Source organism: Cetorhinus maximus, chromosome 13 (genome assembly GCF_964194155.1).
Source record: "Cetorhinus maximus chromosome 13, sCetMax3.hap1.1, whole genome shotgun sequence".
NCBI lineage: Eukaryota > Metazoa > Chordata > Chondrichthyes > Lamniformes > Cetorhinidae > Cetorhinus > Cetorhinus maximus.
In genome coordinates this window covers 9,135,857-9,158,745 of record NC_135891.1, presented here as the reverse complement: position 1 = coordinate 9,158,745, position 22,889 = coordinate 9,135,857, and the positions used below count along the sequence as shown (strand labels likewise).

The window sequence follows — 22,889 nt, the reverse complement described above, 5'->3', positions numbered from 1 at the left end:
GCCAGATCCTGCCTTATTTTACTAAAATCCACTCCCCCCAATCCAAAACATTTTTTTGCAACTTGTCGATTTCTTTGTCCGTAACAAGCTTAAACTGTACCATGTTGTGGTCACTATCACTAAAATGCTCGCCCACCACCACCTCAGCCACCTGTCCAGCTTCATTCCCCAGAATTAGGTCCAGCAATGCACGGTCCCTTGTTGGACCCTCTACATATTAACCTAAAAAGTTCTCCTGTACACATTTCAAGAAATCCACTCCATCCAAGCCCTTAACACTATGCCTATCCCAATTAATGTTGGGAAAGTTGAAATCACCTAATATAATTACCCTATTGTTATTGTTTTTACACATCTCCACAAATCGTGCACATATTTGTTCCTCAATTTCCTGCTGACTATCTGGGGGTCTATAATAAACACCTAATAATGTGGTTGTCCCTTTTTTTATTCCTAAGCTCCACCCACAAAGCTTCATTCGATGCCCCCTCCAAGATATCATCTCTCCTTACTGCAGTAACTGACTCCTTAACTAATAATGCAATGCCTCCTCCTCTTTTACCCCCTCCCCTGACTCGCCTGAAGATTCTATATCCCGGAATGTTGAGCTGCCAATCCTGCCCTTCCCTCAACCACGTCTCAGTGATGGCCACTATATCACAATTCCACGTGTCAATCCTCACCCTTAACTCATCCGTTTTACCAGTAATACTCCTGGCATTAAAGTAGAGGCCATCCAGCGTTGCCTTACTCCCTTGAAGCTTATTGCAGCTGTACTCCCTCTGACTTGACTGTTTTACTGTATAATGTCCCTATTCTGCTAACATTCTATGTCCCCTCCCCCTGCCGAATTAGTTTAAACTCCTCCCAACTGCACTAGCAAACCCACCTGCAAGGATGTTAGTCCCGCTCTGGTTCAGATGTAGACCATCCCGCTTGTTCAGGTCCCACCTTCCCCAGAAACGGTCCCAGTGATCCAGGAATCTAAAACCCTCCCTCCTGCACCAACTCTTAAGCCATGTATTCACCTGCACTATTCTCCTATTTCTGAGCTTGCTAGCACATGACACAGAGATTACAACCTGAGAGGTCTTGCTTTTTAGTCTACTGCCTAACTCCCTGAATTCTTGATGCAAGACCTCATCCCTCTTTCTACCTATGTCATTGGTACCACCATGTACCATGACCTCTGCCTTATCACCGTCCCCCTTCAGGATGCCCTGCAGCCGTTCAGTGACATTCCAGACCCTGGCACCAGGGAGGCAACATGCCATCCTGGAGTCACGTTGACGGCCACAGTAGCGCCGATCTGTTCCCCTGACTATAGAATCCCCTATTACTATTGCTCTTTCTCCCTTCCTCCCCTCCTGTACAGACAGGCTGCTTATGGTGCCAGAAGCTTGGTTCTGTCCGCACTCCCTGGAGGAACCAGCGCCCTCATCAGCCTCCAAAATGGAATACCGATTTGCGACTGGGACCCCAGGGGACTCCTGAACTATCTGCCTATTTCTCTTGGACTGCCTGGTGGTCACCCATTCCCTTCCTTCCTCAAGTCCCTTCAGCTGCGGTGTGACCACCTCTCTAAATGTGCTATCCACGATGCTCTCAGACTCGCGGATGCTCCACAGTGTCCCCAGCCGTTGTTCCAGCTCTGAAACCCGAGCTTCCAGGAGCTGCAGCTGGACACACTTCCTGCACACATGCTGATCCCGGGCACTGGAAATGTTCCCAGCTTCCCACATGGAGCACGAGGAGCACACCACGGCTTTGAGCGCTCCTGCCATGATTTATCCCTTTAAATTAAACCTTTTAAGTCAATTACTCTAGGGCCCTTCTTTCTTGATCCTCGTTACTGTAGAGTATACAAACTGTAAACCACAAAAAGATCTTAAACTATAAGCGATTAAGGTAGTAAATACCTTACCCACTACTTACCAGTGATTCCTTTCCCTTGTAGCCTCTACTGCTGCAGCACACTCTGAAGATTTAAGAAGTTGGATAGCAAGGAAAAAATGTAAAGAGCACCTCACCCCCTGTGCACCGAATTCCTGCTTTGCACCAAATTCCGAATACCCACTCTGGCTGTGCCCCACTCAGGATGTGCTCACTCTCCTGGTCGTGTGCAAGCACACTGTCTATTCTTCAAAGATGTACCCACTAGTTCTCATCCAACAGAAGGTCCCAATCAACCTGAGTTCCATAAGCTCCAACAAAATGGTGTACATCTCCGGAACCACCTCAGCTCTGCTTACAATGCTCTTGATAGCATGGATCCACCTTAAAGCATCGCCTTTATTTCAATCCTCAGTGACAAGCCTAGGCAGTACATGGCCAAATCTGGTCAGTCAATTACTTTAAGTAACTGAAACAGCTGCGGCAACCTTGTGTTTCCCTCTTGCCAATTCCTGGATTCAGCCTTCATTTTCTTCAGCCTGCCTACGTGTCACTGCTGGTTGACATGAACTTGGATAGCTCTGTGTCTTTGTCTGGTTTCAACCAGTTTCAGTTTTCCCAGAAACCTGAAATTTCAGTTCCCTTTCAATTAGCCTCTGTTTCAAATAATACAAGCTTTGAAACCAGAGCCAGTGCACCCAAAAGAACGTTCGGCAAGACATCTGTTCAGACAGCCGCTCGCATACCCTGTCCTATAGACCCGCAAACCATGGGTTCCATCACACTGAACACAATCTACAAGGCATAAGTCAGAAGTGTGATGGAATATTCTCCACTTGTCTGGGTGTATGCGGCTCCAACACTCAAGAAGCTTGACACCATCCAGGACAAAGCATCTGCTTGATCTGCATCATAACTTGAAAGCCCTTTCCAAATATACTAATAACAGTCATAAAACAGTAGGGACAGAAAGCTGCTAGGGTTTAGTGGGTTAAATATGAGGTCAGATTTCATAAACCTGGCTTGTACTTTCTTAAGTAGAGAAGGTTGTGGGAGTGAACCGATTGAGGTGTTTAAAATATTCTTCTTCTTCTCGAGTTCCCTGCCTGAAGGCAGGTCTGACCCACTGCTCTGTGATCTCCACCACAGGCAGGACAAAAAACAGGTCCCGAATCCACCCCAGCTGGAACGGGGATGAAAACTATATATTTTTTTTGAAAAATATACTTTATTCACAAAATATCTGGAAGAACATTACGAAACATTTCTTAATCTCCATCACAAAGAGTACAGTCAGTTTCAAATTTTACACATGGATCACAAGGTGCTTCAATACATCAGTGAAAATTACAGTCATTTCAATATGGTCATTACAGGCATTCAGACAATGGTATTGGAGTTATCAACATACATCATGTTGCACTCTGAGGTGCTTCAATACAATTATAATACAATTAGTATTCAATGCAAACATTCATTGTGAGCTGTACAGCCCAAGAGGTCTTTACAATTCCCAGCCCCTCGGGGCCCTATGGCAGAAAGGTCTTCGACAGCGACCATTCCCCATTGCGCCTTTGCGGTGGCTGCCCCAAGCTTTAGCGCATCTCTCAGCACATAGTCCTGGTCCTTGGAATGTGCCAGTCTGCAACACTCGGTCGGGGACAACTCTTTGTGCTGGAAGACCAACAAGTTTCGGGCAGACCAAAGGGACTCTCTCACCGAGTTGATGATCCTCCAGCTGCAGTTGATGTCTGTCTCGGTGTGTGTCCCTTGGAACAGTCTGTAGAGCACAGAGTCCTGTGTCACAGAACTGCTCGGGATGAACCTCGACAGAAACCACTGAATCTCTCTCCAGACCTTCTTTGCAAAGGCACAATCTACAAGGAGATGAACAACAGTCTCGTCCCCACCACAGCCACCTCAAGGGCAACATGCAGAGGGGACTCCTGGCGTGTTGGAAGGATCTGACAGGGAGGGCCTTTCTCACCACCAGCCAAGCTACATCTTGGTGCTTGTTGGAAAGTTCTGGCGATGAGGCATTCTGCCAAATGGCTTTGACAGTCTGCTCGGGGAACCATCCCACAGGATCCACCCTCTCCTTTTCCCGCAGGGCCTCTAAGACGTTACGTGCCGACCACTGCCTGATGGACTTGTGGTCAAAGGTGTTTCTCTGCATAAATTTTCCCACGAGGGACAGGGGGTACGGCACAGTCCAACTACTTGGAGCGTTCCATGGCAGCGTGGCCAGACCCATCCTTCGCAACACCGGGGACAGGTAGAAACTCAGCACGTAGTGACACTTGGTGTTTGCGTACCAAAGATCTACGCACAGCTTGATGCAGCCGCACACAAAGGAGGCCATCAGGATGAGGGCGATGTTGGGCACGTTTTTTCCTCCTTTATCTAGAGGCTTGTACATCGCGTCCCTACAGACACGATCCATTGTCGACCTCCAGATAAAGCGAAAGATGGCTTGGGTGATCGCCATCGTGCAGGAGTCTGGAATGGGCCAGACCTGTGCCACATACAGAAACAGCGAGAGTGCCTCACGCCTGATGACCAGGTTCTTACCCGCAATGGAGAGGGAGCATCGCTCCCACATGCCCAGTTTCCTTTGCACCGTAGACACTCGCTCCTTCCAGTTTCTAACGCATGTCCCGGTCCCTCCAAACCAGATCCCCAGCACCTTCAGGATGGGGATGAAACCTATTGGCAGCAATCTGATCGAAACCAGTAATCCAGCCAAGTGACACCCCCACTAAAGCTTCCAGGTTTCTGTGCCAACATCCACTTTTACATGAATGTTGTAGCGTGGCGCTATGGATAGTGACGGTAGAGGCTCAAATTTCTTTCCATTGCATGGCTGACCCGGAATATCTCCCACTCTTACTACCTGCCATACACCGGAGGGATTTACAAGATGATACTCAGTCTGTCTGGCTGCGTTATGAACACACCTCCATTGGCCATCAAGCCCTGGAGTGGGACTTGACCCGAGAGTTTCTGGCTCAGAGGCAGAGACGCTACCCACTGCAGCACAAGACTTCCTCTGAAATATTAAAGAGATAGAAAGAGAAACTACTTTTTCTGGTGCGAGAATCAAGAGTAAGGAGGCGTAACCTTAAAGTCTGAGCTAAGCCAGTCGGGGGTGGGGGGAGGAATCAGGAAGCACATCTTCCACAGAAAGGGTAGTGAAAATCCCTCTCCCATTAGGCTATGGATACTGGAGGGGTCAACTGGAGTTTTCAAGACGGAGATAGTAGATTTTTACGGAGCAAGAGTGGGTAACTGGAGTTGAGGTGCAGATCAGCCATGATCTAACTGAATGCTAGCCTTAAACCCTGACTGATCTATTCATGTTCCTATGTTCCTAGTGCCTGGATCATTCTTTCCAAAGCCATTAACGTTCCATAGGTTAAATTTGTTCCTGAGACCTCACGTCACGATCCAAAGTTAATGATAAAAAAACTTCTGCCAATAGGGATGGTTGTAAAAGTCCTATAAGCAAGGTTCTGGACTGAAGTAGAAAGATAAATTGTCGGTTCGTAAATAATAAAGTCATTTGAAAAGGTAAATAACAGTGTTGGAGCCAGTGCCTGGAAAATTAATGCTGTTTGTTTAAGAGGTGTGAGGAATTTAGATTGTAAGCAGACTGAGCTTTTACTAACAAGCCACACAAATATATAGTTATCGCCACTGAAGCAGCACCAAATTATCCACTTATCAAAGGGATAAAATTATAATGACATTTGGTTGTCAAACACATTCATGTTACCCTTTAAAAACTTTCAAAACAACAGAAGCCGGAAACCATTTGTCCTATTTCTCCCCTCCCTCCCCACCCACAACAAATGAAATAGGGGCTCAGAAACAGAAAATTTATGCCTTGCAGAAGACTTGAACACATACCTCATCGGCTTGCTTTACGGGGACTCTGAAGAACCACTAAAAGCCTTATCCTAGGAATTAGGGAGTGATGTGCTGTCAAAACAGACAGGGGATAATCATTCACAGAAAGAAAAAGTGAAACAACTCATGGTTCCAGGAAGTAGGAGGTTGCTTTTTTTTAAAAAAAAAAGGCAGGCCACAGAATTGCCTGATTAAAATTGGAATTACCAAATGAAGCGACTCATCGGGTTTCAGGAAATGAAGCATTTCCTCAACCTAGAATTGCCACGGCTTTAATGGATCGTACTTTTTTTTTATTTAGTTAAAGCTGATAATGAACCGCGAGCTGCGTGCTTTGAGCATTAATTGCCACTGGAGATCACAAATCAGCAGCATTTGTTGCAAACGCCGTCGTTTCACCCCGACTAATTTTACCGTTCGTTGAAAGCAACCGAGTGCAATATTGGGCAGTGCAAAACGGGCGTTCTACCCAACTCCCTGGGATTCACGCCTCACTGACGAGGTTAAAATTGCCCCCAAATGTATTCGCGTCAGGAAGCATGCAGTTCTGTTCAAAATGCCAATAGGCCCCGTTGCCATGGTAACAAGATAGCTTAATTACGCACACATTGACTAAGTTTGCGACGGTCTGTAAGGAGACAAGAGTTTGGGGGCTGTGTTAAAACTGATGTCGGCTTGTGTTGCTGTTGCAACAAGGTTGAGAGGAGATTTCATGGAGGTGTCCAGTATCATTTTAAGGCTTTGATAAGACTAAATGAGGAGAAACTGCCTCCAGTTACCGAACCATCATGGGTTGCACAACTTTAGGCAGCTCGACCCCCCATAGGGCAGGGTTTTCCATTTTGAATAGGGGCCCTGGCACCAGCCGGTCCCAGCCCCTGCGCCACGTCGGAACGAGTCGCCGACATTGACTTCGCCCGGGTTGGCCAATTAGTGGCCAGAGGGCGAGCTCACCATCCAGTGAAGGATGGCAAGCGGGTTCTGGAAGCTGGTGGCCCTCCAGCACAGGAGGATCTGTGTAGCCTGCCGTCGGAGGTAAGGGTGAGAGAGGAGGAGGAGGAGGAGGAGGAGGGGGGGGCCCTCCATCACGGAAGGAAGCGCGTACTCAGCGTTTTTAAAAGGTCGGAAATATAAAATGGCCGCAGCTACGGGACCGCCATGGCGGAGGGGAAAACCCGTCGGACAGGCTGACCTGCAGCCACAGCAGGTAGGCCTGGGGGAAGGTGCCCAAAGCCTGCCTGGAGCTCTGGATTTCCCCCAGCGAGAATGATGGCGTCTGCTCAGGGCTTCTCCTGCAAGTGCGTCTACATTAGGAACTCACTGCGTGGGTGAGCACATGCCCGGCCAATCGTTTAATGTACTGTTTTAGCCGACCACTGGACTCTCTTCAGCTTGCAGTGCAGCAACACTCGAAGGGCTTGGCTTTTAATAAAGACCCAACTTTTTAATCTTTGCTGTGGGAAATTTCCAGAAAAGTCTACGAAGGACGGACTGACGCATTCCTTCCATCCTCGGACTCATCTTTCGGGCTAAGTTGGAGCGAGAGTGGCCATGACAGCGAGGGCTCACTGGCGCGAGAGCAACAGTGGCGTCATCTTGTTTCGCTGCAACCGCCTCAACTCAACCGACCCTTTCTGCCCGGAACATGGCTGCAGCAGAACAAAGAGCTATGAGCTCAGCGAGGAGCCCAGATCAGGGTGGGCGGAGCCTGAAGTGGATTGCAGAAATACCGATCTAATTTTAGCTTCGTCCAAAGATGATTTATGTCACGTACTTGAATTCTGTAGTTTGTTTTTTTTTAATCGTGCCAGGAATGTGCTGGGCATCTGTCCAATTTGATAAATTGAGTCTCACTAGCAATCTCAAAATCTGGTTATGATATAAACAAACTTGTGCTGTAAAAGGAACCGTATATAGTTTTCTTGCCGCACGGTGTTCAGAGTGTATTTTTAGTGGCGGCTGTTCGAAAGGTAGGGTGGAATTCTCCCAACCGGGACTGAGTCCCGTGGTGGGGCGGGGACAGGGAGCGTAACGCGCGGCGGAGACCGACAGGTAATCCTGTGGTGTCTTGCCTGCCCCAGCATCATTCATTGGGTTTCCCAATGTCTTGTGCGTCGGGGTAGGCTGAATGGCGCGCGCACCCCCCCCCCCCCCCCCCCCAACCGCCATCACCCACCCCCCCCCCAACCGCCATCACCCACCCCCCGCCATCACCCACCCCCACCACCCCCGGGCACCATGTTAAAAAGGTGCCCGGGCATCCTCACTGTCAATACAAACCCCAGAGGTGTCTGCAAGGGGAGGTGGGCCAAAGTTCAGTGACGCCTCCCTGCGTGTCCTCCTGTCCACGGGATTGTACTGTACCCGACTGATGGGGGGTGGGGGGGAGGAGGCCCAGCAGGGAAACGATCCCCACACGGGCACAGGTGGCTGATGCCGTAGGTGCCCAGTCCGTCCACAGCAGGTCAGCGAGAGAATGCCGCAAAAGGATGAACGACCCCGTTCGCACCACCAGGGTAAGTGAATCTTCAGCTGCTCGCATGAGCCACATCGGGGCCACAGTATGTCAGGGCACGCGGGCCTCGGTGGCAACGGCATAGTCATGCCTCAGAGCCCCGCTGCAGGAGATCCACTCTGGTGGTGGAATGACCACTGAGAGAACGCTGTATGGAAGGAGGGGGCAGGGGGGTGGTGGTGGTGGGGGCATGGTTGGGGGAGAGGGGGGGGGAAAGAGGCTTGGGCGCAGAAGGCACCAGCAGCCTCCGCCAATCAGATGCCTCCTCCTTGCATGTGGACAAGCTCAGCACCCTGGAGGGAGCTGGCGCAGAGCCCTCCTGGACAACTTGCAGAGAGTAATGCCATGCCACCCAACAAAGGACTGTCTTAAGATCGGAAGTATGAGAATTGATCATCAAGTTGCTGTGTGCAAATGGATGCAACGTACAATTCCTCTCCTCCTGTCTTTGAGCAGGAGAAGATGAGGCACAACCGATGAGAATGGGAGAAGGCGGGAGGGGGGTCCCTCACACCTGAGGTCTCTCATGCACTTCGAAGAAAGGACAACTCTGCTGGCAGGCGTGGAATGGGACCGGGTAGTTAGCAACTGGGAGCCAGTCGATCCAGTGAGGATCCATCCATGATACAGAAACCTGAGGGCCAAGTGTGCCTCCATGTTGGAGGCAGCTCATGCCATCTCTCGCTCTCCTCTCTCACTTACAGGCGCCACCAGGAAGAGGCAAAGGCCCGTGGATGATGAAGTCTTGTCAGGCCTCAGCAGAAGCCCTAGCCCAGAGAGGAGCCAGGACAGAGGACAACAGGAGAGATGTTCACCTGTAGAGGTGTCACAACAGACACCTGCACCCTCCACCAGCCCAGGGAGACACACCTTGGTGGGTATTAGTTCTAGCTGAAGAAAGGTCTCACAATCTGGTGGTCACCGCACGGATACGTGTCCACAACAGGAGGAGGCAGGGTCAGCCGAGCTCAATGGCACTTTGGAGGAGCGCTGGGGGAGAGGCATCTGGGAGATGACGGGCCTCTGGAATTGGCCTTCCAGCAAGAGGTTGAGGAACATCAGGCAGAGGTGTTGGAGGCCTCAACAGGATGGCAAGCGAGTTGGAGGAGTCTGTCCGCCTGCTCTCTGATGAAGCCGACCAATGCGTGCATCGAGGTCTCCATGGGGAGGTTGGCAAACTCCATGGAGAACCGAGTCCAGCAGATCCTGCCAGAGACTTGCGCAGACCTATAGTCCACCGTGGTAGCCATGGGGGAGCTTTTGAACTTGGCAAGAGAGAGAGGGACGGGGTACCTCGATCTCCCTCCAGGTGCCACTTCCCTCAGGGAGTCAGGCCGGAGCCTAGGGGCGCCCTAAGGGAGGAGGAGCAGCAGATGGACACCCCTGGGGTATCCACTCAGGCACCTCAGAGGTTGTCCGGACCTTCTGCATTCCGTTTGCTTGTCCCTTCACCTCGTCCTCTGTCACTGCAGGGGGAGCAGCTGGCCTGCAGGACAGCCAAAGCAAGCGGGGTCCCTCCAGGCCTCGGCTCTCCAGGGGACAGCTGCCAAGGTCATCAAAGGCAACAGGGCCAACTAGTCAGCAGGCTGCTTCCGCCCCCACTGCCAATGTTGGGGGAGCACCGAGGAGAAGTATCAAACTAAGGAAAATCAAGAAATATTGAGCACAATTGGTTGAACTGGTGAACAAATGATTGTCACAATTAGGGAACTTATAAATATAACCACTTTCACTACAATAATATCTCAGTGTGGTCCTTAAGGCTTAGCGAACGCTGCCTCGACCACCCATCCCCCCACCCCCCTCCAGCACCTCTCCTGCAGACTCCTGACTCCCCGGGTGAATCTGCAGGGAGAAGGCTATGTGGCAGGCCCTTTGTGAGCCATGTGTAAGCACTCCCTCGTGCACACTAAGCCTTCATTCATCAAAGTCTCGTATCCCAGCTCCCTAGCATTGTCAATACTGTCTGCTGGCGTCCAGTTGTCAGTTGTCCAGCTGAGATGACCTGCATCTCCCCCCACCCACTCACTCACTCAGCTCCCATGCAGCACCTCGGGACCTCCATCACGAGGCTGTGCTTAGTTTCGACCAGATCATCATGGTCGCTGTGACATTCTTCCTGCGCTCTGGCACTGTCTCCCCTCCCCCAGTCACCCTCGCCCTTTCCCCCATTACCATTGACCTCCCTGACATTACCTTCGACCTCCCCACTGTCACCCTTCAACCTGAACCCTTTTCCTTTGGTCATGTCCAGGTAAACGTGCACGTTCCCTTCCTCCCCGAGAATACCAGCCCGTACACCTTGACCTGCCTGTCTTCCTCCTGCCCAGCCCCCGGCTCCATGTGTATCCACGTGTCCCTACAAATGACCCTCGCCGACCCTTCACGCAACACCATTGCACCTTCACCCTCCCACCCTACTGGTTCCCTCTGCCCCCTGTAACCCTGACCATTCTCTCGTACCATGTCCACCCTGAGTTCGGTCCCCAGGAGTCAACAGTTGACTCCACTAACCCCTCTCTGTGAGACCCTTCACACACATGGACATAACCCCCCCTCATCCCCCCGACCATGGGCCAGGCAACCAACACGGCCCTTCCCCACTCCCCCTCCATTCCCTCTGCCGTCTTGCAAGACCCCTGTAATACCCGTTCCAGCACCCCCAACCACCAATGTCCCCATCTAGGCCTCCACACCCCCACCACATTTTCAGTCTTTCTGCCTTTACCACTCTTTCAGGCAGTGAGTTCAAGACTCCCATCCCATCTCCCCCAACCCTCGGGCTGAAAGAATTGCTCCTCAACTCCTCTCCAATCCTTCTACCAATTACTTTATATCTATGCCCTTCAATTATTATCCACCCTGCTAATGGAAACCCACTCCATCCAGACCCCTTGAGACAGTCACAACTGCGTTGGGCTGCTTATGTATCCAGAGTGCCTGACACTCGCTTACCACAGCGAATCTTCGATGGAGAGCTGGAGTCTGGGGTCTGCTCTCATGGCGGACAAAGGAAGCACTACAAGGACACTCTGAAGGCTTTACTTATGAGTTTTGATATTGACCTTGAGTCCTGGGAGAAGCTCACCCAGGATTACTGCACCTGGTGAGACCCAAATAAAAAACGATGCAGCCTCCTTCAAAAGAAAGTGCGTATCAGAGGCAGAGAGAAGACATAAAGGGAGGAAATCCCTGGTGGAATTTTCTGCCCTCTCTTGTGGTGAGTTTGGAGGTGAGGAAGGCATTTGACCAGGGAGGAGGGTGGTGCTCGGGGAATCCATCGCCTTCCCTCCTCTGTCAAAATCAAGTCCGGGGCAGGAAGGCCCACAGTCAGGCCTCCGACCCCGACACCGATCAAGGCCCCGAAGTGGGACATTAATGAGCACTTATGGGTCTCATCCCACCCCCTCTAGAACTAACCCAGCGGCGGGCAGGCCTGTCACCACAGGGGAACGCGACAAGTGAGCCTGTGCAGGCTGCTTTGTGCTTTCCCCGGGGGGGTGAGAGGGGGGGTTGCGCTGCAGTGGGGCAGGGGGTTCCTTGTTCAAAGGCATTGAATGCCTGGTCACAGGATGTTGCAATGGCAAGAGATGGGCCCGTTGAGAGCCCCCCGCCCCCACCCATACCCCCGGCCCCAACACCCCCGCCCTGCCCTCGCCCCCAACACCCCACCCCCAACATCCCATCCCCGCCCCTGCCCCCAACACCCAATCCCCGCCCCCAACACCCCATCCCCGGCCCCCACCCCCGCCCCCGCCCCTACCCCCACACCCCCGCCCCCATCCCAATGGTTACTAACCTGATTCTTCTCATAGAGTCATTCACAACATGGGAGGAGGATATTTGACCCAATGAGTTCATGCTGGCTCCCCGTGGAGTGATCCAGTCAGTCCCACTCCCCTGTTTAGCCCCCATACCCCTGCAAGTTTATTTCCGTCAAGTACCATCCAATTTCCTTTTTAAATCATTGATTGTTTCCGCATCCACCACCCTTGTGGGCAGCGAGTTCCAGGTCAACATCACTCGCTGTGTAAAAAAGATCTTTCTCACATTCTCCCACACCTCTTGCCCAAAATCTTAAATGTATCCCGTAGTTGTTGTACAATCTGCTAATGGGATGATTTTTTTCCTTTTCTACCTTATCTAAGCCTGTCATAATCTTGTAAACCTCTATCAAATCTCCACCCCCCCCCCCCATATCCTTTTGCTCCAAGGAGAACAACCCCAGCCTAACCTTGTAACTAAAACACCCCATTCCTCTAACCATTCTGGTAAATCTCATCTGCATTGTTTCCAGGACCCTCACATCTTTCCTAAAGTATGGTGACTAGAAGCGGACACAATACTCTAGTTGGGGCCTAACCAGAGCTTTTGTCTTCCGTCTGGATGCCTTGGGTTGTAAATGCAGTGAACAACATCCTGTCAGTGGAAAAAGCCAGCATTACCTGTTGCTCAAGTGGTGCATTGCTCAAATAGCACATCGAGGAAAGGAAACTTGTTAGACAACTCCATTTCAAAGGTGAATTTGAGTGTCGGTTGGAATGCATTAAGGTGTGTGAGAGAATTCTTTCATGCAGCTGCAGAATCAAATACAGCAAACACATCATCATCTACGCATCAGAAACATGCAAGGAGTAGGATGTCAGGTGTCATTCCATCAAAAATACGTTTCTCATGGAAACCAGTGAAAATGTTAGCAAGAGCTGGGTCTAGACGGGATCCCATGGCAACACCATCTATTTGGGCATACATTTTTTATGCATTCATGGGATGTGAGCATTGCTAGCTAGGCCAGCATTTATTGCCTGTCCCTAATTGCCCTTGAGAAGGTGGTGGTGAGCTGCCTTCTTGAACCGCTGCAGTCCATGTAGTGTAGGTACACCCACAGTGCTGTTAGGGAGGGAGTTCCAGGATTTTGACCCAGGAACAGTGAAGAAACGGTGATATATTTCCAAGTCAAGATGGCGAGTGACTTGGAGGGAAACTTCCAGGTGGTGGTATCCCCATGTGTCTGCTGCCCTTGTCCTTCTAGATGGTAGCAGTCATGGGTTTGGAAGGTGCTGTGTAAGGAGCCTTGGTGAGTTTCTGCAGTGCATCTTGTAGATGGTACACACTGCTGCTACTGTGCGTTGGTGGTGGAGGGAGTGAATGTTTGTGGATGGGGTCCAGTCAAGCGGGCTGCTTTGTCCTGGACAGTGTCAAGCTTCTTGAATGTTGTGGGAGCTGCACTCATCCAGGCAAGTGGAGAGTATTCCATCACACTCCTGACTTGTGCCTTTTAGAGGGTGGACAGGCTTGGGGAGTCAGGAGGATTCCTGACTCTGACCTGCCACAGGATTCCCAGCCTCTGACCTGCTCTTGTAGCCACAGTATTTATATGGCTAGCCCAGTTTAGTTTCTGGTCAGTGGTAACCTCCAGGATGTTGATAGTGGGGGATTCAGTGATGATAATGTCATTGAATGTCAAGGGAAAATGGTTAGATTCTCTTTTGTTGGAGATGGTCATTGCCTGGCACTTGTGTGGCACGAATGTTACTTGCCACTTGTCAACCCAAGCCTGGATATTGTTCTGGCATAGTAAGCCTTAGCCTTTGGTAGCCTGGGTCATTGGTCCAGAGTGGGTTTTTCTCCTTATTGCTTTCACACATGTGCAACAACACAAATAAATCAATTGAAGTGAACACCGTTGGTACACTCATCTCCGATGTTTCTATCTTTTCACCACTGGTTGCTTTATCACTATTGCTTTATAAGGTGTATTTGCCAGTAAGACCTCTTTCTCAAACTAACATAAACTATGGCATGAAACTTTTTATGGAGAATTTTAGTAGGCATTAAAAAATAGTCAGTTGGTCAACTCTATTTACCGGTTGTGTTGGCAGGATTGTACCAGATTGATGTGCGGAACTCTCTCCTCCTTTAACCGGAACCTCCATATTAAAGGTTGCTGAGGCAGATCCCAACTGGAATAGAAAGACAGCACTGCTGGGAATGAGTTCTGCTAGACCTTTCAGAGTGCTCCGGCTGAGAAATCATTAGATTGCTCTCTTTATCACTCTCTCTCTCTCTCTCTCACTCTCTCTGGCTCTTATTATGACACAGCCAATGGTGTAGGCCGAGTTGCTCAAATCCCAGAGGGAAATTTGAAACAACTGTCATAACCCATTTTTGCAATTTGTAAGTTTCGAGATGCGGGCTTTGACTTCAGTAGTAATAAGACCACCAAGCCTCAAGAGGTTTTTTATAAAACTAAATTAAACATTTATTAATACAAGGAAAATTGTAAGCACATACATATGCCTGCAAAATTACTACTATAATAACTACAAAAATCCCCTAATTAATCTGACTCTCAGTTACACCCCCGTTAAAGCAACAGTAAAACTCATAGATTTTAAAAGACTTAAGACAAAGCGCATTTGACCGTCCAAATTCAAAATGAGGTTTCTTGCAAATTGGCTCCTTGAAGGCGTACAGGCTGGTTAGATCTTAAATGCCTCTGTCTTAGACCACAAAATTCTTTCTGTTTATACCTAGCTTTTTCTTTGAATGTAAATTTTCCATTGTATCCTAGGCTTTAAGCGTTACATCTTCTAACAATAATATCCTTTCATTCCACCGATTTTGTTAGTAAGCTGAAAAAAATAAACACATTGCTTGGCGTCTCCCAGCTAGGTGCAAGATTTCACCCATTCTTTTGAATGGTTTATTCAACAAATACAAATGTACAGGTACAAATGTAAATGTACCTTTTAACTTTTTTAATAACACCTCAGAACTACTATACATCAAAGCACCCAGACTAGCTGGCTTTAATCCAATTAAGACACACACACATAGACATAGATACCACTAAACTATTTAAAAAAAATAATTTCCAATAACATTATAGACATTAATCTCTTCATGATACTCTCTCTTGCTCTCTCACTCTCTCTCTCTCTATCTCTGGCTCTCTCACTCACTCTCTCTGGCTCTCTCACTCGCTCTCTCTTTCACTCACTCTCTCTCACCCTCTCTCATGCTCTCTCTCTCTTGCTCTCGGGCTCTCACACTCTCTCTGGTTCTCTCACTTGCTCTCTCTCTCTTGCTCTCCCACTCTCTTTCTCTGGCTCTCTCACTCTCTCTCTCTTTCTTGCTCTCTCTCTGGCTCTCTCACTTGCTCTCTCTCTCTCGCGCGCTCTCACACTCTCTCTCATTCTCTCCCACAATCCTACTAGCAGGCCAACAAGCAGGAAAGCTCAGAGCAGAGTTCTGCAGGCCAGACTAGATCATGCACTGATTGATTTGGTGTGTGTAGTATTTGCTTTAAAGGTTAAGGTATGGAGAGATATTGTTATTCTACAATAAGGTGTAGCAGACTAGGTAAGGGGTAGAGCGGAAACTGCATCATGCTAGCAGACAGAAGGTAACAAATCATTCATGGCTAACTTGTTTTGAATGGGGGTTGGTTAGCTCAGTGGGCTAGATGGCTAGTGTGGGTTTGATTCCTGTCCTGGCTGGAGTAGTCTTGGGTCCTGCCTCCTTGTCTTGCCCCTCAGAGTGAAATGCAAAATCACCACTGACAAAAACAGCAAACCAGCTCAGGATGAAGATAATGAGCCAAGAAATTGCCTGTTTTGGAACCTGTTTTGTAGAGAACAGTTTTGGGCTGTTGGAATGTAGAGTTCTCCATTTTAGTAGAAATGTCTGTGTAATGTGGGCCTCACTTGTATGTTGATCACTGTTTTTGTTCCACCCTCTACCCATGTCCTGTCTGTCTCAAAGTAATGTATAGTCTTACAGAAAGACAGCTTATAAGCAACCTTTTTGGCACAACTGTCTGATTATAAACAGGGCTGCACATCATTTATAGTGTGATTATTCGTAATGCGTGTAAATAAATTGTGGTCATAAACTTGTGTTGTCATACAGCTACAACTGAGGCCTGGATTTAGACCGGTTATGGCAAGGAGGGCAACTTGTGGTCATTTAACTACCTCCTTTACAGCCAGAGACTGAAGAGAATTGTGGTCTTCACGTATCATTCAGTCAGGTGAATATATTTTGATGACGGTGACTTGCATTTCATGTTTGCGGATGACCTGTATTATACCCTGCTTTTGGCAGGCTTGAGTTGGAGTAAACCTCTTTCCTTTTTTTTTGACTTGTGACCGCCGCATCAATTTCTGAATTTCTAAAACATAGGGCAGAATTTTCCTGTTGGAGTGCGTGGGCGGGCCCGGCACGCTGATGCGTAAAATGATGCGCGGTAATGTCCCGACGTCACCACGCGCCATCGCGATATTTCGGTGGGCGAGCACGCGATGATCTCCGATGTGCGCCTGCCATTAATTAACGGGCCACTTAAGGCCCTTGAGGCACCAATTGACCGGGATTTTTCGGGGCCCCGTGCAATCTTCAGGTCATCACACGGACACAATGGGCAAGCGGGTAGGACAGCTTTGTATTAACCTCATCCACTGGCGGGATAAGTGGGCTCAGTGGGGTCGCGAATGTGCTCAGTCAGATATTTATTTCTGAAAGTTACTGATACTTGGCTGTGTGAGTAGAAATACTTCAAAACTCATACCAGCTGCTTGGACAGGACTCACAGCCTTCAGGTCAGCTCTCTTCAGTGAAGATCCTTTTTGGGGCCTGCAGGTTTCGGGAAGCCTTCCCTTAGCCTGGAAATGGGAGCTGGAGGCAGCTCCTCTGAGGAGGAAGGGAGGGCTAGAAGGGGGCGGAGGCCAGGAGTGTGCATTCAGCCTCCAGGGGAGCCACCTTTGGGAGGTCAGGCGCAGGCACAAGGGATGCAGGGCCAGAGGTAGACCAAGGCGGAAGGGGCCACAGAGACGCCACCATCCTGCTGCCAGGGTTTACAGGCGGCGAAGCAGCTACCTCAGTATGTATGAGGTTTAGTGCCAAAGAAGACTTCGTCTCTCAAGGGAGACAGTCAACTCTATCTGTCAGATGATTGGCCCTGAGATCTCTGTTAACTGTGTGGGTGGACACCCCATGCCAGTGGCTCTAAAGGTCACAGCTGCCCTCAACTTCTATGCCTCTGGCTCCTTCCAGGGCTCGGTGGGTGATCTTTGCGGTGTCTCCCAATCAGCTGTCCACACTTGTGTCAAGCAGGTTACAGACGCTCTGTTCAGCCGTGCATTGACCTTCATCCACTACCGTTGGGACCAGGCAAGCCAGACACAGCGAGCCAGAGGCTTCGCGCCCATTGCTGGCTTCCCCCGTGTCCAGGTTGTAATAGACTGTACACGTGTGGCCATCAAGGCGCCAGCAGGTGAGCCCGGTGCCTTCGTCAACAGGAAGGGCTTCCACTCCATGAACGTGCAGATAGTGTGTGATCACAGGATGCTGATTCTACAAGTCTGTGCAAGGTACCCAGGCAGCTCCCATGACGCCTACATCCTCAGACACTCCCAGGTGCCGGGGCTCTTCAGAGCTCCAGCCCGGCTTGATGGATGGCTGCTGGGTGATAAGGGCTATCCCCTCACAAGGTGGCTCATGACGCCTCTCTGCCATCCAAGAACAGAAGCTGAGCAGCGGTACAATAGGAGCCACATCTCCACAAGGGCTGTGGTGGAGAGAACCATCGGTCTTCTCAAGATGCGCTTCCAATGCCTGGACCGTTCAGGGGGTGCACTCCAATACCCCACAGATCATGTGTTACTGATAGTGGTTGCATACTGCACTCTCCATAATCTTGCGCTGGAAAGGGGGGGACACAGTGGACGATGAAGATGTCGGCGCAGTGGCTGCGGCTGCACACGATGTGTCCAGCAGTGAGTCCGAGGGTGAGCACGCACAGGGAAAGGCTGAGGGGGTAGACGCTGACCCAGGCATACTCCAGGGAGGCAGGGACACCCGGGAGGCTTTAATCCAACGAACCTTCAGCTAGAACACCACAGATGGACCACCAGCAAAAGCCTGTGCTGCAGGCTCCATACTCGATACCTGAGTGCTAAATCTGCCTGGATAGGAACATTAACTAAGTCAATAAAGCTCAATGTGACACAACCCACATCGTGGGTAACCATCCACCTGCAGAGGAAAAGAGTCACCCTCAGCCATGGTCACATGTCTAAATTTAATGATATAACAAAATGATCTTAAGGAAATAAAATGACAAAGGTGTTAAACAGCACACCAACTAATAATGACCTCATCTCGGGCCAATACAAATGCACCAGTGAGAAACCTAAGGTGTCTTATGTTTTCGTTTCCGGGTGCTATGTCTTGGTGCTGACTCATCGCTGGGCCTGGCATCTGAGACAGCCGGCTGACTCTGCTGTCCTGTTGGTCTCGATGACATTGGCGGTCGTCCTCTGCCCCGTGGAGCCTGTGCTGGCCCCGCCTGGGAGGCAGCTGCCAGTTCCACAGCTGGCATCTCCCCAGTCGTCGCAACCTTACCAGATGCAACAGTCACTGGGAGAGGGGCGGAGGAGCTGCTGCCCTCATCTGGAGTGCCCTGAAAGATGCCCGCAGAGACACCAGGCAGCTGCTGTGTTGATGTGAGGTCGCTTCAGACCTCCCTGCTCACCGTGGATGGATGGGCACCGAGCTGGGAAATTTGGTGCCCAGACCATCTCCCATACTGGCACTGACCAGCTGAGGTCAATGCTGATGTGAGGGCTTGCTGGTCAGAGCGCATCCCCAGGAAGCCCTGATTGGTCTCCTGGAGGAGCCTCTCCATAAGACTTGCCACTCTCTCCATGGCCATGGAGGACGCATGGCACTCGGCCATGAGGCTAATTGCAGTGGCGATGGTCCACGTAGACTCCTCCACCACGGAGACCAAGCCAAGCATAGCCTCATGTATCTCCCCCAGATGCTCCCGCACACCCTGCTGGGCTTTCAGTGTTTGCCCCCCACTGCCCTAACCTCCTGCCTGGCCTGCTCACCAGCAGCGCTCTGGGAAGCCCTTCCACTGGCCATGTTTGGCAGCCTTTGTAAGGCTGCAGGAGCAAATTTTAAACAGGCCGCGCTGTTGGACCCGGCGATCATAGCAGTCTCGCCGCTGTCTGCCCGCCCACTCCCGCTGTCCTCGGGAGCCGTGTTTCACGCTGGGCCGGCCTTAATTGGCCCGCCCGCGTAAAATGGCGGCGTGGCCTCGATCGTGGGCGGCGATCAGGTCAGCGCTTGCCCGTGCCCGTTCCCGCACGGCCGGCCCGACAGGCAGAAAACCCTGCCCCTGGGGTAGAATTTTGAGGCCGTCAGGCATGTGCGGTGGACGGGCCCGGGAGCGGCTGGGAAATGGCCTGCGGGCAGTGATCGGCTCCCCCGACCGCGGTTTCAAGCTAGCTGGCCAATTAATAGCCAGGATTTGGGGCGGGAGGAGGGCGAGCGCTGAAGTCAGCGCGGGTGTGGGGGGGAGTGCGCAATGAAAGCTGCCTGAAGGCAGAGAGCTGCCTCAGGGAGCTGAAGAAATTTAAACCATGAAATAAAGATTTTGAAATACAGAAAAAAAGTTTTTCACACGTTGGACTCGCTCACCTAAACGTATAGATGATAAAAATTCTGCCCAAACATTTTAATTAAAAAAAAAAATTAACATCAAACCCCTCATTCCACCCTTGGATGAGGTTTTCACAGAAGTCCAAAGGCCGCCCGGCAGATTTGCCCACCCGCCCACCTGTCCACGTTGGACGGACAGCGGGGAATCCAGGTTAATTAATACGTTAACGGCCTCAATGGGCCTCTTCGTTGTCGGCGGGCGCCCTGCCGACTCTCGTGCCCTCCCGCCGACTGACATATCGCGCGAGTGCGCAGTGACATCGGGGACGCTCGCCCAACGTCGTCGCGCGCTCCTTTACGCTCGGGTGTGTCGGGCCCGCACGCCGAGCGAAAAATTCCGCCCGCAGATTAGAACTGCGCAGAAGTAGGCTGTTCGGCCCATCCAGTCCGCGCTGCCTCTTTTGAAGAACAATCCAGTTAGTCCCACTCCCCCAGTCTTTCCTCCTACTCTTCATTTTCTTTTTTTTTGCCTTCAAATATTTAGCCAATTCCCTTTTGAACGCTGCTACTGAATCTGTATCCACCGTCCTATCAGGCAGTGGGTTTCAAATCCTAGCCGCTCGACGTGTAAAAGATTTCCCCTCGAGCTGCCTCTGGTTCTTTTGCCAGTTGCCCTAAATCTGTTCCTTTGATCCTTCAGCAATTGAAAATAGTTTAACTTTACGTAGTCTACCTAAATGTTTCCTGATTTTACACACCCTGTTAGAATCCCAGTTGCGCCACCCATTATAGTCATTTAGAGACGCTTTTCAGCTTTTTGGGGAACTGTGCGTGCATTGTGCTTTGTGCTTTTGGGTTTACAGCGCCAAAATTACTGGAACATAAACTCTCACCCTGTTCGTTTATACTGAATGGTGAAAATGTTTTAACTCCAACATTCACTTCTCTTGTTGAGAAAACAGATGCTTCAAGTGTTCCTATAGGCATTAAATCAGTTTCTGTGTTATACAGGTCGAGGATCTGTTACCCGAAATCCTTGGGGCCAATCGCGTTTTGAATTGCAGATAATTCTGGTTTTCGGACACCGCAGATCGGACTATAGGCCTCCTTACATCGCAATAGCCTAGCTATAGTCGAAAGGAAATAAAATGTCTAGAAAAGTAAGATGTATCCCCGAATAACAAATAATAATTTCCCACCTGTGGAGCCATCTGTGATTCTGCTTGTAGGAGAGGGGTCGCTAGGTAAACAGTGCGGACAAACAACTAGACTTCCCGCGCTGATTTTCGGGCGTGGTGGACAAGGTTTGTGCCGGCTCAGGTCAGGGGTTTCCCATGCTAAAGGTCGATGAGGTTAAAAAAAAAAAGTGCGGTTTTTGGATTTACGGATAAAGGACACTCGATCTGTATAGAATTTGCGGCGCGGTGTTATGGCACAGCCGATGGTAAATGCTGAGTTGTTCAAATCCCAAAGAGAAACTTGAAACGACTGCCACAACTTGTTTTGCAGTTTGTATAAATTTCGAGATGCGTGTCGTGAATTCAGTAGTAATAAGACCACCAAGACTTATAGGTTTTACAGAACTAGATTAAACATTTATTAATAAGGGAAATGATTTTTAAATACATACATAAATCTATAAGTTGCTACTAAGATAACTTCTAAATCCCTGAATCAATCTAACTCCCAGTTACACTTTCGTTAAGGCAACAGTAAGACACATAGATTTTAAAAGACCCAGACAAAGAAACATGATACCCTGAGCAAGTCGAATTCAAAGTGAGTTTTCTTAACGTCAGTCCTTTGAAGACAGCAGCTTAAGGCTTAGATGCCGAGGGCTTTTCACACTTGTAAGATCTTAAAATGCCTACCCTTACACACAGCCTTCACTCCTTTATACATATTTTCCCCTATGAATGCAAATTCCCATTGTTTCACTATGTCTTTGGAATTTACCTTCCTGATAATAAAAACCTCTCTTGGCACTAAGTTCTACCAGTAATCTTTGGGAAAAATAAACACACTGGGCAGAATGTTGCCCTTGGTGGGTAGGCTCGCCAGGGATGGGCGGGGGCGGTCAGGAAGCCGACCGCCGCCTGCGATCGGCACCGCCCCGCGATTTCACGCTGGCTAATTAAGGCCTGCCCAGCATGAAACACGAGATGCAGCGCTGCTTGTGCGGGGGAGGGGGAGGAGGGTGAGCAGGCCGAGCGCGAACTTTAAGCATGTGTGCGAGTGAGCGCTTCATAGTCTCCCTGAGGCACAGAGCTGCCTCAGGGAGATGAAGAGATATAAAGAAAAATAAAGAAAATAGCAATGTAATAAAACATGTCCCCTCATGTGACTCTGTCACATGAGCAGGGACATGCTATTAATTCAATTGTAAAACTTGTATTTTATTTTTATTTGCTTTTGGATGAGGTTTCCAAAAAAAATGCAAAGGCCACTTGACCTTTTCGTCTGCCCCGCCAACCGTTAGGTTGGACAGGCAGCCTAAAATTTAACTTAATTGATTAACTTAACAGGCCTTTTAATTGTCGGCAGGCGTGTTGCCGACTCTGGCGTACGCCCGCTGACCGAGCTATGGTGTGACTGAGCGTTGAAGTCGGCATGCTTGGCTGACGTCAACAGGCGTCGTTTCACGCTCAAGTGGGTCGGGCACACGCGCCCGCCTGCTGAACGAAAATTTCTGCCCACTGGTTTCTAAACCTCACCTGGCTAGGTGACACGTTTCACCCCTCCTTTGAAAACAATCAATTCTGCTTTATTTAAAAATGCAAATGTCCTTTTACCTTACATTCTAAACTTCCCACATGTTTACCATGGGCTGCATCTTACCCATGCTGGACGGGTTGGGTGGGAGCGGGCTGGGGGGGGATGTGGCGCCGATCGCCGCCCACGATGGTCTGCACGCCGCCATTTTATGCGGCCGGGCCAATTAAGGCACGCGAAAGAGCTCAGCAATCTCCCTGAGGCATGGAGTTGCCTCAGGGAGATTAAGTTGGTAAAAAATTTTTGTTATAAATAAAGTAAAAAAGATATTTAAACACGTCCCCTCATGAGCTGGGACATGTTTGCCAAGTTCACCAAATTTATTTATTAATGTTATGAAACCTTCAGG

The 22,889-nt window shown here is 49.9% G+C and overlaps 1 protein-coding gene across 1 annotated transcript in view; it reads right to left on the bottom strand.

The window, feature by feature from the left end:
* Positions 1 to 7,695, bottom strand: part of LOC144688393 (ranBP-type and C3HC4-type zinc finger-containing protein 1-like) — a 50,539-nt gene extending 42,844 nt beyond the window's left edge. Inside the window, exon 1 of the mRNA XM_078554876.1 lies at positions 5,803 to 7,695. The gene's annotated coding sequence lies outside the window, so the exon portion shown is untranslated. The remainder of the gene's footprint in view (positions 1 to 5,802) is intronic.
* Positions 7,696 to 22,889: the final 15,194 nt, after the last annotated feature.